This window comes from Gorilla gorilla, chromosome 13 (assembly GCF_029281585.2).
Source record: "Gorilla gorilla gorilla isolate KB3781 chromosome 13, NHGRI_mGorGor1-v2.1_pri, whole genome shotgun sequence".
NCBI classification, from domain to species: Eukaryota; Metazoa; Chordata; class Mammalia; order Primates; family Hominidae; genus Gorilla; species Gorilla gorilla.
The window spans coordinates 18,096,966-18,109,357 of NC_073237.2; positions in this window are offsets into that span (position 1 = coordinate 18,096,966).

A 12,392-nucleotide genomic window follows, 5' to 3' on the forward strand; every position below is an offset into this window, starting at 1 on the left:
ATTCATTCCTACAGAGCAGTGACTTTCATTCTAAGATTCCCAGAATCCTAAGGAATTCTTGAATGTCATCATAGGGAGCCAGGTGTGAGGATTCCCAAAAGTTGTACTTAATACTTGAAAAATCTCAAAAAGTTATATATTTACACCAGAAAAAGCTATACAGGTTTTAAGTTATATATATATATAGTCGAATACTTCTTATTTCCATCCAGAACTAAGTCATTAGAGTTAATAATGTTGATTATTTCATAGTGACCTAGTGGGTATCCTTTATATATCATTGATTACTTATTAGTAAAATAAGAACCCCCCCAAAATTACAAAATACATATATTTTTTGGGTTTTTCTTAAGGCTTTTGAAACATAAAATCAGAGGAGAGGATTAAAAGTAATCCTTGATTGTTAAAAAGGCAGGGAACTACTAACTTAGAAAATTGTATGAAAACAGCAAGATATATACATGGCCCTCAGACCAGCTGCCTGTTTTAATAAAGTTTTGTTGGAGCACATCCATGGATCTATGGTGCTTTCCTGCCACAATGGTAGAGATGAATGGTTGCTATAGAGACTGTATGGTTTGCAAAGCCTAAAATATTTATCATCTTGTCCTTTATAGCAAAAGTGAACCCAGTTTTAGAACATTCACTTCACAAATTAAGATACAGTGGATGCTGCCTTAACTGACTTCCACTTAACTGATTTGCAATCAGCACTTTCTAGTACCCCTGTACAACTTATTGACTGATGTCCACTGCAAACTGAAAGCCTTTGAGCTACTTTTAATGCCTGTACATTTCTCCTTCCATCACAGAAATTGTATAGTTTCTAAGGGGAAGCTGTGTTCATTCCTAAATATGTTTACACCATTTGTTCTTGTTCTTGTAGTTATGTGATTTAATTAGATATTATGTTGAGACGCAGAGATGGGTGGATCATTAGGTCAGGAGATCGAGACCATCCTGGCTAACTCGGTGAAACCCTGTCTCTACTGAAAATACAAAAAAATTAGCTGTGTGTGGTGGCGGGTGCCTGTACTCCCAGCTACTGGGGAGGCTGAAGCGGGAGAATGGCATGAACCCGGGAGGTGGAGCTTGCAGTGAGCAGAGATCACACCACTGCACTCCAGCCTGGGTGACAGAGCGAGACTCCATCTCAAAATAAATAAATAAATAAATAAATAAATAAATAAATAAATAAATATTATGTAAACTGAGAAAATGAGTATAACAACAGTAGTATTGTTGTTTCTTTGAGAAATAAACTAAATGTGTTGGAAAAATGAGAAACTCAAACAGCTGCTCTCAGCTTAACTGTTGTTGGCAAGACAACTAGAAACAAATGGGAAAAATTGTGTAATCTAGGATTTCAGATTGCTTTACCCCAGTTGTCTTCACAGAAAGTGAACAAGAAATCAATGACAACATATCATTGGCATAGTTTCCACAAGAAACTCCACTCTGAATCTGTGCAAAGCTTTGACCTTGTCATCAAAATTCTGGCAAATTTATTTACACACGTCTTTTAAATTAAAGTTAAGTTTTAGAGACTTACATCTAATACTTCTTATGATTCCTCCATCTAACTTAAACTTGTGATTAATCTGTTTATTACTGTTCCCAATCTGATTGAATAAGGGGGTTTCTACCCTTTTTGCTAACCAAAAGTTTACTTTGATGAAGATGGAATTATAAATACAATAATTAAAGTTTAAAGAATTAGAATGGTAATGGTTAATGCAATTTAGTATGCCTAAAAATCATTTGTAAAGCCTACTAAGAATGCAAATTGTTGTGCCTTAGGCCTGAGATTTTGATTCAATAGGTCTAGCATGGGGGATAGGAATCTGTATTTTTAGGAATGATAAAGGAAAATTGCTTAAAATAGGGTAAATTATAACTTACAAATATAAAATGAACACTTGTCTAAGATTTTTGTTTAACTCATTTATTTAATTAGGGAGCCAGTAAGATGTTATACTGAGCTTTATGGAAAATTAAAAGAGCCACACATATCTAGGCAGTAAGGAACACTGAAATAAATCTGCTTGATAGGTTCAAAACTTACTTCTTGATGGAAGGTGGAAAAAGGAAAATTAATTATACTTCCACCAAAATCAATCATTTGCCTGTCTATAGTCAAGAATATTTGCATTACTATCAGTAATCTACAACTAACAGAATTGCAAATAACAAGGAAAACAAAAGACACAGAGACCCTATAGAAACAGATAACCCAGGTTATTCTAGACAAGGCTGAGATTTCCATTAAAGACACTCAGTGGTAATTTCGTTGGTCCATCTTAAAATCTTCCATTTTCTCCTGAAACAAATTGCTCAAGCAATTCAAATACAATGAATGTGGTCAGTGGGTCGCACCTGGAGAAATCATTTTCTAACCTATAATCAAGACTGTTGAATTACTCCCTTCACTGGAAAGAATAAAATATTATCTCATAGATTTGTATTATGATAATGGTCCACTATGAATGCTTTGGCGTTCTTAATTTTCTTAAGATTTATTAATATTTCTGAAGTAACTACTGAATGCTAAGCAATATATTTTCTAATTTAATCTTTCATTGACTTTTACTTTCACTTCAATTGAGCTACTCACTTTCATGGCTATAAACTTAACTTTTCAATAACTTAAAAATTGATTTCTAATGCTATAAACTTTAATGTTCCACTCTGTGACATGCTCTTTCAGACTCTCTCTTCCTTATTGCCAATTCACCTTCTCTTCTATCTCTTCCAGTGCCCCAGTATCTTGACTCTTACATTTTCTTTTTTCTTCTCTTTTATTAAGTGGATACATGATAATTTCACATGTTGATGGGGTACAATGTGGTATTTTGATACATAACACATTGTTAAAACCTCTCCTCCCTATCTTTCCCAGTCTGGTAACCACTCTTCTACTCTGTATTAGATCAGTGTTTTTAGATTTCACATATGAATGAGATCATGTGATATTTGTCTTACAGTGGTTAGCTTATTTCACTTACCACAATGTCCTCTATGATCATTCATGTTGTCACAAGTGACACGATTTTATCCTTTTTTATGGCCAAATGTGCATATGATATAGTTTGGATATTTGTCCTGACCCATATCTCATGTTATATTGTAATCCCCACTGTTAGAGATGGGGCCTGGTAGGGGGTGTTTAGGTCATGGAGGTGGATCCCTCATGACTTGGTGCTATCCTCATGGTAGTGAATGAGTTCTCAAGCTTCCTGACTAGTCAAGCAGATGTTGGCACTATGCTCCCTGTACAGCCCATGGAACCAGGAGCCAATTATGTCTCTTTTCTTTTAAATTATCCAATCTCAGGTATTTCTTTATAGCAATGCAAGAATGGCCAAATACAGCATATATGCCACATTTTCTTTATCCATTCATTCATTGTTGGACACTTAGTTGATTCTTGGCTATTGTGAATAGTGCTGTAATAAACATGAGAGTCCAGAAATCTCTTTGACATACTGATTTAATATTCTTTGAATATATACCCAGTAGTGGGATTGCTGGATTATGTGATAAGCCTATTTTTAATGTTTTTGGAAGTTATATTATTTTCCATAGAAATTGCTCTAATTTACATTTCCACCAACAGTGTATGAACATTCTCCTTTCTTCACATCCTTGCCAGCATTTGTTATTTTTTGACTTTTTCATAAAAAGCATTCTAAGCAGGGTGAGATGATATCTCACTGAGGATTTGACTTGCGTTTCTCTGATTATTAGTGATGGTGAGTATTTTTTCATATACGTGTTGTTGATTTTTTTGTCTTATTTGGAGAAATGTCTATTCAACTCTCTTGACTATTTTCTAACCCAATTATTTGTGTTTTTGCTATTGAGTTGTTTGAGTTTTCTATAAATTTGGGATATCAACCCCTTATCAAGTGAATAGTTTGCAGATATTTTCTCCCATTTTGTAGGTTGTCTCTTCACTCTTGTGACTGTTTCCTATGCAGTGCAGAAGTTTTTATTTGGAGTAATCCCATTTGTTTATTTTTGCTTTTGTTGTGCATGTCTTTTGATGTGTTTCTAAAAAGTCCTTGCCCAGACCAATGACATATAACATTTCATTTATGTTTTCTTCTACTATTTTCATAGTTTGGGGTCTTACATTTAAACATTTAATTTATTTTGAGTTGATTTTTGTATATTATGAGAGATAAGGGTCTACTTTCATTCTTTTGTATGTGGATATGAACTTTTCCCAGCATCATTTGTTGAAAAGACTGTCTTTTCCCCATTGAATGTTTGCACCTTTGTCAAAAATAAGTTGCATGTAAATGTGTGGATTTATGCCTGGGCTCTCTATTTTTGTTCCACTGGTCTACATGCCTGTTTTTATGCCAATACCGTGCTGTTTTAGTTAGGATAGCTTTGTAATATATTTTGAAGTTAGATAGTGTAATACCTCTAGCATTGCTCTTTTTGCTTAAGATTTATTTGGCTATTTGGGGTGTTTTGTAGTTTCATATGGATTTTAAGATTTTTTTTAATATCCGTGAAGAATGAAATTGGAAATTTGATGGAGATTATATTGGATTTATAGATTGATTCGAGTAGTATGGTCATTTCAACAATATTAATTCTTCTAGTCCATGAACATGGGATATCTTTCTATTTATTTTAATTTTTTTAATTGTTTTTATCAATGTTTAATAATTTTCATCTTTCCATGGCTTAACTTACTTGTAGGTATTTTGTTTCTTTAATAGCTATTTTAAATGGGATTACTTTCTTGATCCCTTTTTCAGATAGTCTGCTATTGGTGTATAGAGATGTTACTGATTTTTTATGTTGCTTTTGTATCCTGAAACCTTATTGTATTCATTTATTATTTCTGATTCTCAGTGGTGTATTTAGGGTTTTTTACATATATGATCATGTCATCTGCAAAGAGGGACAATTTGACTTTTTTTTTTTTTCCAATTTGGATGCCTTTTATTTCTTTCTCTTACCTAATTGTTCTGACTAGGACTTCTAGTACTATGTTGAAAAAAGTGATTAAAGTGAACATCCTTGTCTTGTTCCAGATCCTAGAGACAAAACTTTCAAGTTTTCACCATTCAGTGTAATGTTGCCTGTGGGTTATCACATATGATCTTTATTTTATTATGTTCTTTTATAACTAATTTGTTAAAAGATTTGATCATAAAATGATGTCTAATTTTGTCAAATGCTTTTTCTGCATCTATTGAAATGATTATATGTTTTTTATCCTTCATTGTTTAATGTGATGTATCACATTTTATTGATTTACATGTATTAGACTATCCTTACCTCTCCAGGTAAATACCACTTGATTATGGTGAATAATCTTTTAAATGTGCTTTTGAATTTTCATTGCTAGAACTGCTGGTTTTGAATGTTTGCATCTATGTTTATCAATGATATTGGCCTGGAGTTTTCTTTTATTTGCTGTTCTTGTCTCATTTTGGAATCAGGAAATGCTGTCTTCATAGAATGAGTTTGGAAGAGTTCCCTCCTTTTCATTTTTTTGAAATAGTTTGTAAAAAATTTGTATAAGTTTATTAAATGTTTTGTAGAATTTGTCAGCGAAAACCACCAAGTAGTGAACTTTTCTTTCTTCCTCTATTTTTTTAGAGACAGGGTCTCACTCTATCACTGTGGCTGGCATACAGTGGTGCAGTCATAGCTGACTGCAGCCTCAAACTCCTGGTCTTAAGTGATCCTCCTGCCTCAGTCTCCTGAGTACAAGTACACACCACTATACCTGGGGAATTTTTATTTTTATTTTTAGAGATGGAGTGTCGTTGTGTTGCCCGGGCTAATCTTGAACTCCTGGCCTCTAGTGATTTTCCTGCCTTGGGCTCCTAAACTGTGAGATTACAGTTGTGAGCTACTGTGTGAAGTGGATTTTCCTTGACTGAGAGCCTAAATCTCTCCTTCAGTCTCATTATTTGTCATTGGTGTGTTCACATTTTCTATTTCTTCTTTCTTCAATTTTGATAGGTTATATGTGTCCAGAGCATACGTTTTTCTTCTAAGTTTTTCAATTTATTGGCATATAATTGTTTGTAGTACTTACTCATGATTCCTTATATTTCTCTAGAGTCTATCATAGTATATCCTTTTTCATCTCTGATTTTATGTGAATTTTCTCTTTTTTTCTTAGTCTGACAAAACATTTGTCAATTTTACCTTTTCAAAAAAGATTCCTTCATTTAATTAGTCGTTTGTATTTTTTGTCTTCATTTTGTATATTTGTGCTCTGATCTTTATATTCTTTTGCTAATTTGGGTCGTAGTTTGTTCTTGATTTTATAGTTCCTTGAAATACATTGTTAGATGGTTTATTCATTATCTTTCTTCTTTATTGATGTAGAAATGTATTGCTGTAAACTTCCCTCTAAGGACCATTTTGCTGTATTTCATAAGTTTTCATATGTTCTGATTTCATTTTTATTCATCTTAAGACATTTTTAAATTTTTTTTTTATTGACCCATTGGTTGTTTAAGGATATGTTGTTTTATTTGTATATATTTGCACAATTTCTGAAGTTCCTCCTGTTGTTTATTTCTAGCTTTATTCCATATGGTCAAAAAAAACACATGATATGATTTGATTTTTTGATTAGCTAAGACTTGTTTTGTGGTCTAACATATCTATCATGGACAATATTCCATATGCAGGCGAAAAGATAATGAATTATCCAATTATTGGATGAAATGTTATGTAAATAACTGTTAAATTCTTTTGATCTAGAGTGCAATTTAAATATTTCTTTGTTGAGATTCTCTCTCAATGATCTGTTCATTGCTGAAAATGGGATGTTGAGGTTTCATACTATTATTGCACAGTTTTTTGTCTCTCCTTTTAGATCTATTAATGTTTGCTTTACATATTTAGGTTCTCCAATGTTGAGTGCATTATATATTTACAATTATTGTATTCTCTTGTTGTACTGACCCCTTTATTATTATACAATGGCCTTGTTTGTCTGTATTTACAGTTTTTCTACTTGAAGTCTATTTTATTTGATATAAATATAACTACTTCTGCATTCTTCTGATTTCCATTGTTATAAAATATATTTTTCCATCTGATCACTTTCGATATATGTGTGTATTTACAGGTGATGGGAGTCTCTTGTAGAAAGAATATAGTTAGGTCATGTTTTTAATCCATTTACCCATTCTCTGTCTTCTTACTGGATAATTTAATCTATTTACATTCAAGGTAATTATTGTTAGATAAGGACTTGTACTGCCATATACTGTTTTCTTGTTGTCTTTTAGAATTTTTGTACCTTTTTGTCCCTTTGTTGTCTTCCTTTGTAGTTAAGTGATTTTCTCTGTGTGTTTTTGTTTCTTGTTCTTTTATTTTTAGTGTATCTAATAAAAATGTTTGCCTTTTGGTTACCATGAAGCATGCAAAGAATATTTTATAGTTTCAATAGGTAATTTTGAATGGATAACAACTTAATTTTGATAATAAGAAATGGAGAAAAGCAATCACTCTGCTTTTTAACTCAATCACTCCCCCACATTTTGCATTTTTGATGTCTTAATTTACATCTTTTATATCACTTATCCCTTAACAAATTATTGTAGTTGTTATCATTTTTGTTTTGTATTTTAACCTTCTTACTAAAAACATGTAAGTAGTTTATATTCAATTATTACTATACTAGAGCATCCTGAATTTGTCTGCATATTTATTTTTACCTGTGGATTTATACCTTCCAATTTTTTGTGTTACATATTAGTGCCCTTTTCCTTCAGTTTGAAGATTGTTCTTTAACATTTCTTTTAAGGCAGGTATGGTTACAATGAATTTCTTCATCTTTTGTTTGTCTTAGAATGTTTTAACCTCTCCTTCATTTCTAAATGAGAGCTGTGCTGGATACTGTATTCATTGTTGACAGTTTTTTTCTTCAGCACTTGATTCTATTATCCTACTCTCTCCTGGTCCATATTGTTTCTGCTGAGAAGTCTGCTGCCAGGCACTTTGGAATTCTCTTATGTGTTATATGCTTCCTTTTTCTTAGTGCTTTCAGGACCTACTATTTGTTTTTGACGTTTGAAAGTTTAATTATAATATGTCTTGTGGTTGTCTTATTCAGATTAAATCAAATTAGTGAGCTTTGGCCATCCTAAACATCTTAATCCTTCTCCAAGTTTAAAAAGTTGTCTGTTATTTCTTTGAATAAGCTTCTAACTCTTTTTCATTCTTAGTTCCACTTTAACACTGTAGATTTTTTTTCTTGATGGTGTCCCATGGATCTCATAAGTTTTCTTTGTTTCTTCTCATTTTTTTTCTCTTTTCTACTCTGACAGTGTATTTTCAAAGAGCCTGTCTTTGAGCTCACTGCTTTTTTTCTTCTACTTGATCAGTTCTGCTCTTGATGCCCTCTAGTGCATTTTTAAGTTTGTTTACTGAACTTTCCACCTGCAGGATTTCCATTTGATTTTTTCCCATTATTTTAAATTCTTTGTTGAATTTCTCATAAATTTCCATATTGTTTCTCTGTGCTTTGTTGAAGTGCACAGATTTAAAAAAAAAACAGCTATTTGAATTTTTTTGTCTGCCACATCATTCATTTGCATGTCTTTAGGTTCAGTTGCTGACACCTTGTTTTCTCCATTTGATGAGGCAGTATTTCCTAGGCTATTCTTATTTTTTTGTAGATGTACATCTCTGTCTACACATTGATGAATTAAATATTTATTTCAATCTTCTCAGTCTGGGTTTGTTTTTGACTGTTTCTCAGTGGGCTTGTTTAGAAATTCTGTGTGGATTTCCATTATATTCCATTTTAGCATTAGGAGGTGCCCAAAGCAAAGGTTAGACATAAGTCTTGCAATGGGGCTTCACCATTGATGCAATGTAACTGGATGGGCCCATGGGTGATCCACAGAAAGACTGCTGTCTGTAGGGGGAGAACAAGCCAGGCCATCAAATCTGGACAGTCTGTGTATCATGTTTCCCACAGTGTGGTGACCATAAACAACCTGCCTGGTATAATGTTTCCTCTGGTAGGAATGGCTAGCCACTGCTAAGTTTCATATAGTAAGTATTGCTAACCCAATCCCTTCTTTATGTCCCTAGCATGCTTCTGGTGGTTCAGCTCTGTTGACACTCATGGTGCTGCTTGTGGGCTGATGCAGGAGTGAGTCTACTGTGAAGGCACTCAGTGTGGTGGAAAAAACATTCAACTTCTGCTCACTTTATTCAGTGTAAGAACTGTGAGTTCAGGAGGACTTTCTGCATATAATACCATTATGGCCTGGGGGAGGAGTATCACAGTCAAAGAGTACTGTTTCCCTTACTGTCCAAGCATGGTTTTACTCCTCTTTGCAGTCCAAAGGGGCTTCATAGACTCACTCACGTATTCAGGGTTCCTTAGCTCTTGTAAAGGTAATTTCATATGTGGATAGTTGTTCATATAGATGTGTCTGTAGTGGTATGATTACTGAAGAGATCTACTCCACTACCTTGCTCTGCCCAAATCCTTCCCCTTTCCAACAAGAGTTTGCCACCTCCTAGTTTTCTTTTTTCTTAACCAAACTAAGTTTAGCCTTTTAATCCTTCACCCTCTTCCACTTCTAATACCATTGCTTCTTTGTATGCTTATTGTATTTTCCATGCTATATGACTTTCAGCTGGTTATTTACAGTATGTAAGTTTTAATATCTTGTAAAATGGGGATAATAATAGCATCCATTTGATAGGGGTGTTAAAGATATTAAATGACACAGTCCATGTTAAATAACTTCTTGAGATATATTGAGATGTTTCTGTACTTCCTTGCTCTGGCCTTCTTGTTGAACCAGAGGAATCTATTGCCATGAAAAGCAATAAAACTGTGATAGTAGAAATTAAAAGTGAGTAGGAACTTATTTAAAAATCATCACTCTCCTTTTCAATGCAAAAATAAGAACTAGAAACTTTTAATAAGGCAATAGTCTGGAGAAATAATTTATGGAAGATAACATGGATTTTTTAATCTTAAAGGGTTCTTTTACATATTCAAGGGTCGAGATTGGCTGCCTTGAATCCTACTAAAATTTCAATGTAAGTTTTAGAGAGGGAGGAAAGAGTCAAAGAAAAAAATTGCACTGGAAAAAGTTAAATAAGTAAGGAAGATATTATTCAAGCTATTGCAATACGGGAGAGAGGCCAGACCTAGTCTGAACTCAGCTCCTCTGATACAAAGGGCCGTGGAGTTTTTGAAAGTGAGGGTAAGGGGGCGATCATAGGCCACCTGTCTTTGCTAACTGTCTTTTCTCAAAGGAAAATTAAACTTTCTTTTATCTTTATGATATAAGGTAATTTTTACAACTTGGAGCAAGATTAGGCTCTTACTCTCTCATGGAGACTGGGAAATAAGGTATTATCTTTCTGGAGGATTACATTTGAAAGGGATGGCTCCCAGATCCTTGAAAAAGGAAATTTTCTGCTTACAAGTTACACATGCCACTTCTACCTGCATTTCAGTGGCCAAACAGGTCACAAATCTAAATCTGACCCTTTCTTCAATAGGACAGAAATGTATAATCTTCTAGGAGATAGGGTCACTGCAGTAGGAAGACCAGATAATGGGAGAATGATAATATAATCTACCACAATGACCACAGTGAAAACATTAGTAATCCTCAGGGTTAAACCAAGTCTTCTTGGACACTTAGGTTGATTCTAGGCTATTGTCAATAGTGGAATAGTAAAAAATAAAGAGAATAGCCCATTTATTTTTTGCAGAGAAGCTAGAGAATTCACAGCAACTTATGGCCTAGACAATTTTGTTTCTTGATCACCACAACTCTTTATAGATGCCTGTGGTCCAAAAATGCGTATTCCTTATCGTCCCCAAAATGAAGGGATCCTCTGCAAGGCAACCTGGGAGGGAGTTTAGGATTGTTCTGAGGCAGTGAAAGCCATTGAGATTCACATGTAAGAGGCTAGAGAAAGGGAATCCACATGTTTTGATCCCTCCATGTGCTGGATATAACTTGATCTTCATTATATTGCACCACCTTTGGTGTCAGAGAGAACTGGATTTGAATCCCAGTTCCTTCACTCATTATGATTTGATGGTGAATGTGTTTTTAACTCGTCTGAGACTCAGTTTGCTCATCTATAAAAGACGGGATTGTTATGAGACTTGCATAAGGTAAGTGTTTAAAAATCTGGGAATAATCCCTGTAATTTAAAAGACGGGGTTGTGATAAGGCTTCAATAAGGTAAGTGTGTAAAATCTGGACACAATGTTACTAATTTTGTAGGTTTTCAATATATAGAGAAGGAGGATTATTTTTCTCTCATTTAATTTTTACAACAAGTTTATAAAATTGGTATTATTCATATTTTTGAGATAATCAAAGGATCAGTAGGTTTAAATAAATCACCATAGTCACAAAGCAGTTCACAATATATTGACTGGATAATTGCTAGTGAAAAGTAGCAATGATGTTCACATTGAAAATCTTTTTTTTTTTTTTTTATTATACTTTAAGTTTTAGGGTACATGTGCACATTGTGCAGGTTAGTTACATATGTATACATGTGCCATTCTGGTGCGCTGCACCCACTAACTCGTCATCTAGCATTAGATATATCTCCCAATGCTATCCCTAGGTGGTGGTTTTCTCTTGCATAAGCCTCTTCGTTTGTTGAAACCATAGATTCTAAGTTTGCTCTATCAAAGTGATCATTAGAAAAATATAATGTACTTAGTGTATAAATTTTAGAAAATTTCCTTTTTAGTCCTGTTAATTTGATTGAATATGTGCATTTTGAATTAAGAATATAAATAAGAATATGTATGGCATATGAAATATGACTTGACATCACAGAGTAACCTTAGATCGTGGCAATGTTTTTTTCTGAAAGCACCTGCAGAAATGTATCTTCTTTCTAGTTTCCAAAAAACTCAGAGGCCATGGGGGAAGAGGGGACTTTGGCTGTCAGATAGTGCATGAGGTACATTAGGATATAGTAATTGCATCATAATTCATATTCATAATTCACAGTGAGGAAACCTGAAATTTGCTTCCAGCTACCAATAAATGAAAGGTGGGGCGGAGTTGCTGGGGGGCGCGGCTTTGTGAGCCAGTGCCTGGACTCACACATCACAAATGGAAGGGCAGCGCGTGGAGGGAACTCAAGGCCTGATTGGTTCTTCCTAAGCAGGACACAATCAGGTTGGCTGGGCAACCGGCCTTCAGTTGGTGGCCTTCAGTGGGTGCCTTAAGTTGGTGGCATTTGGTTGCCTTTCCGGGGGAGAGGCAGCAGGTGCTCAGCTCTGCAGACGTAGGGGCAAGTGAAGGCCCAAGCTGCCTCGAGAAGAGCAGAGGTGCCCCATGGGGACCACGATGACCGGTCGCATGTGCACCAAAGCCAGCCCCCGG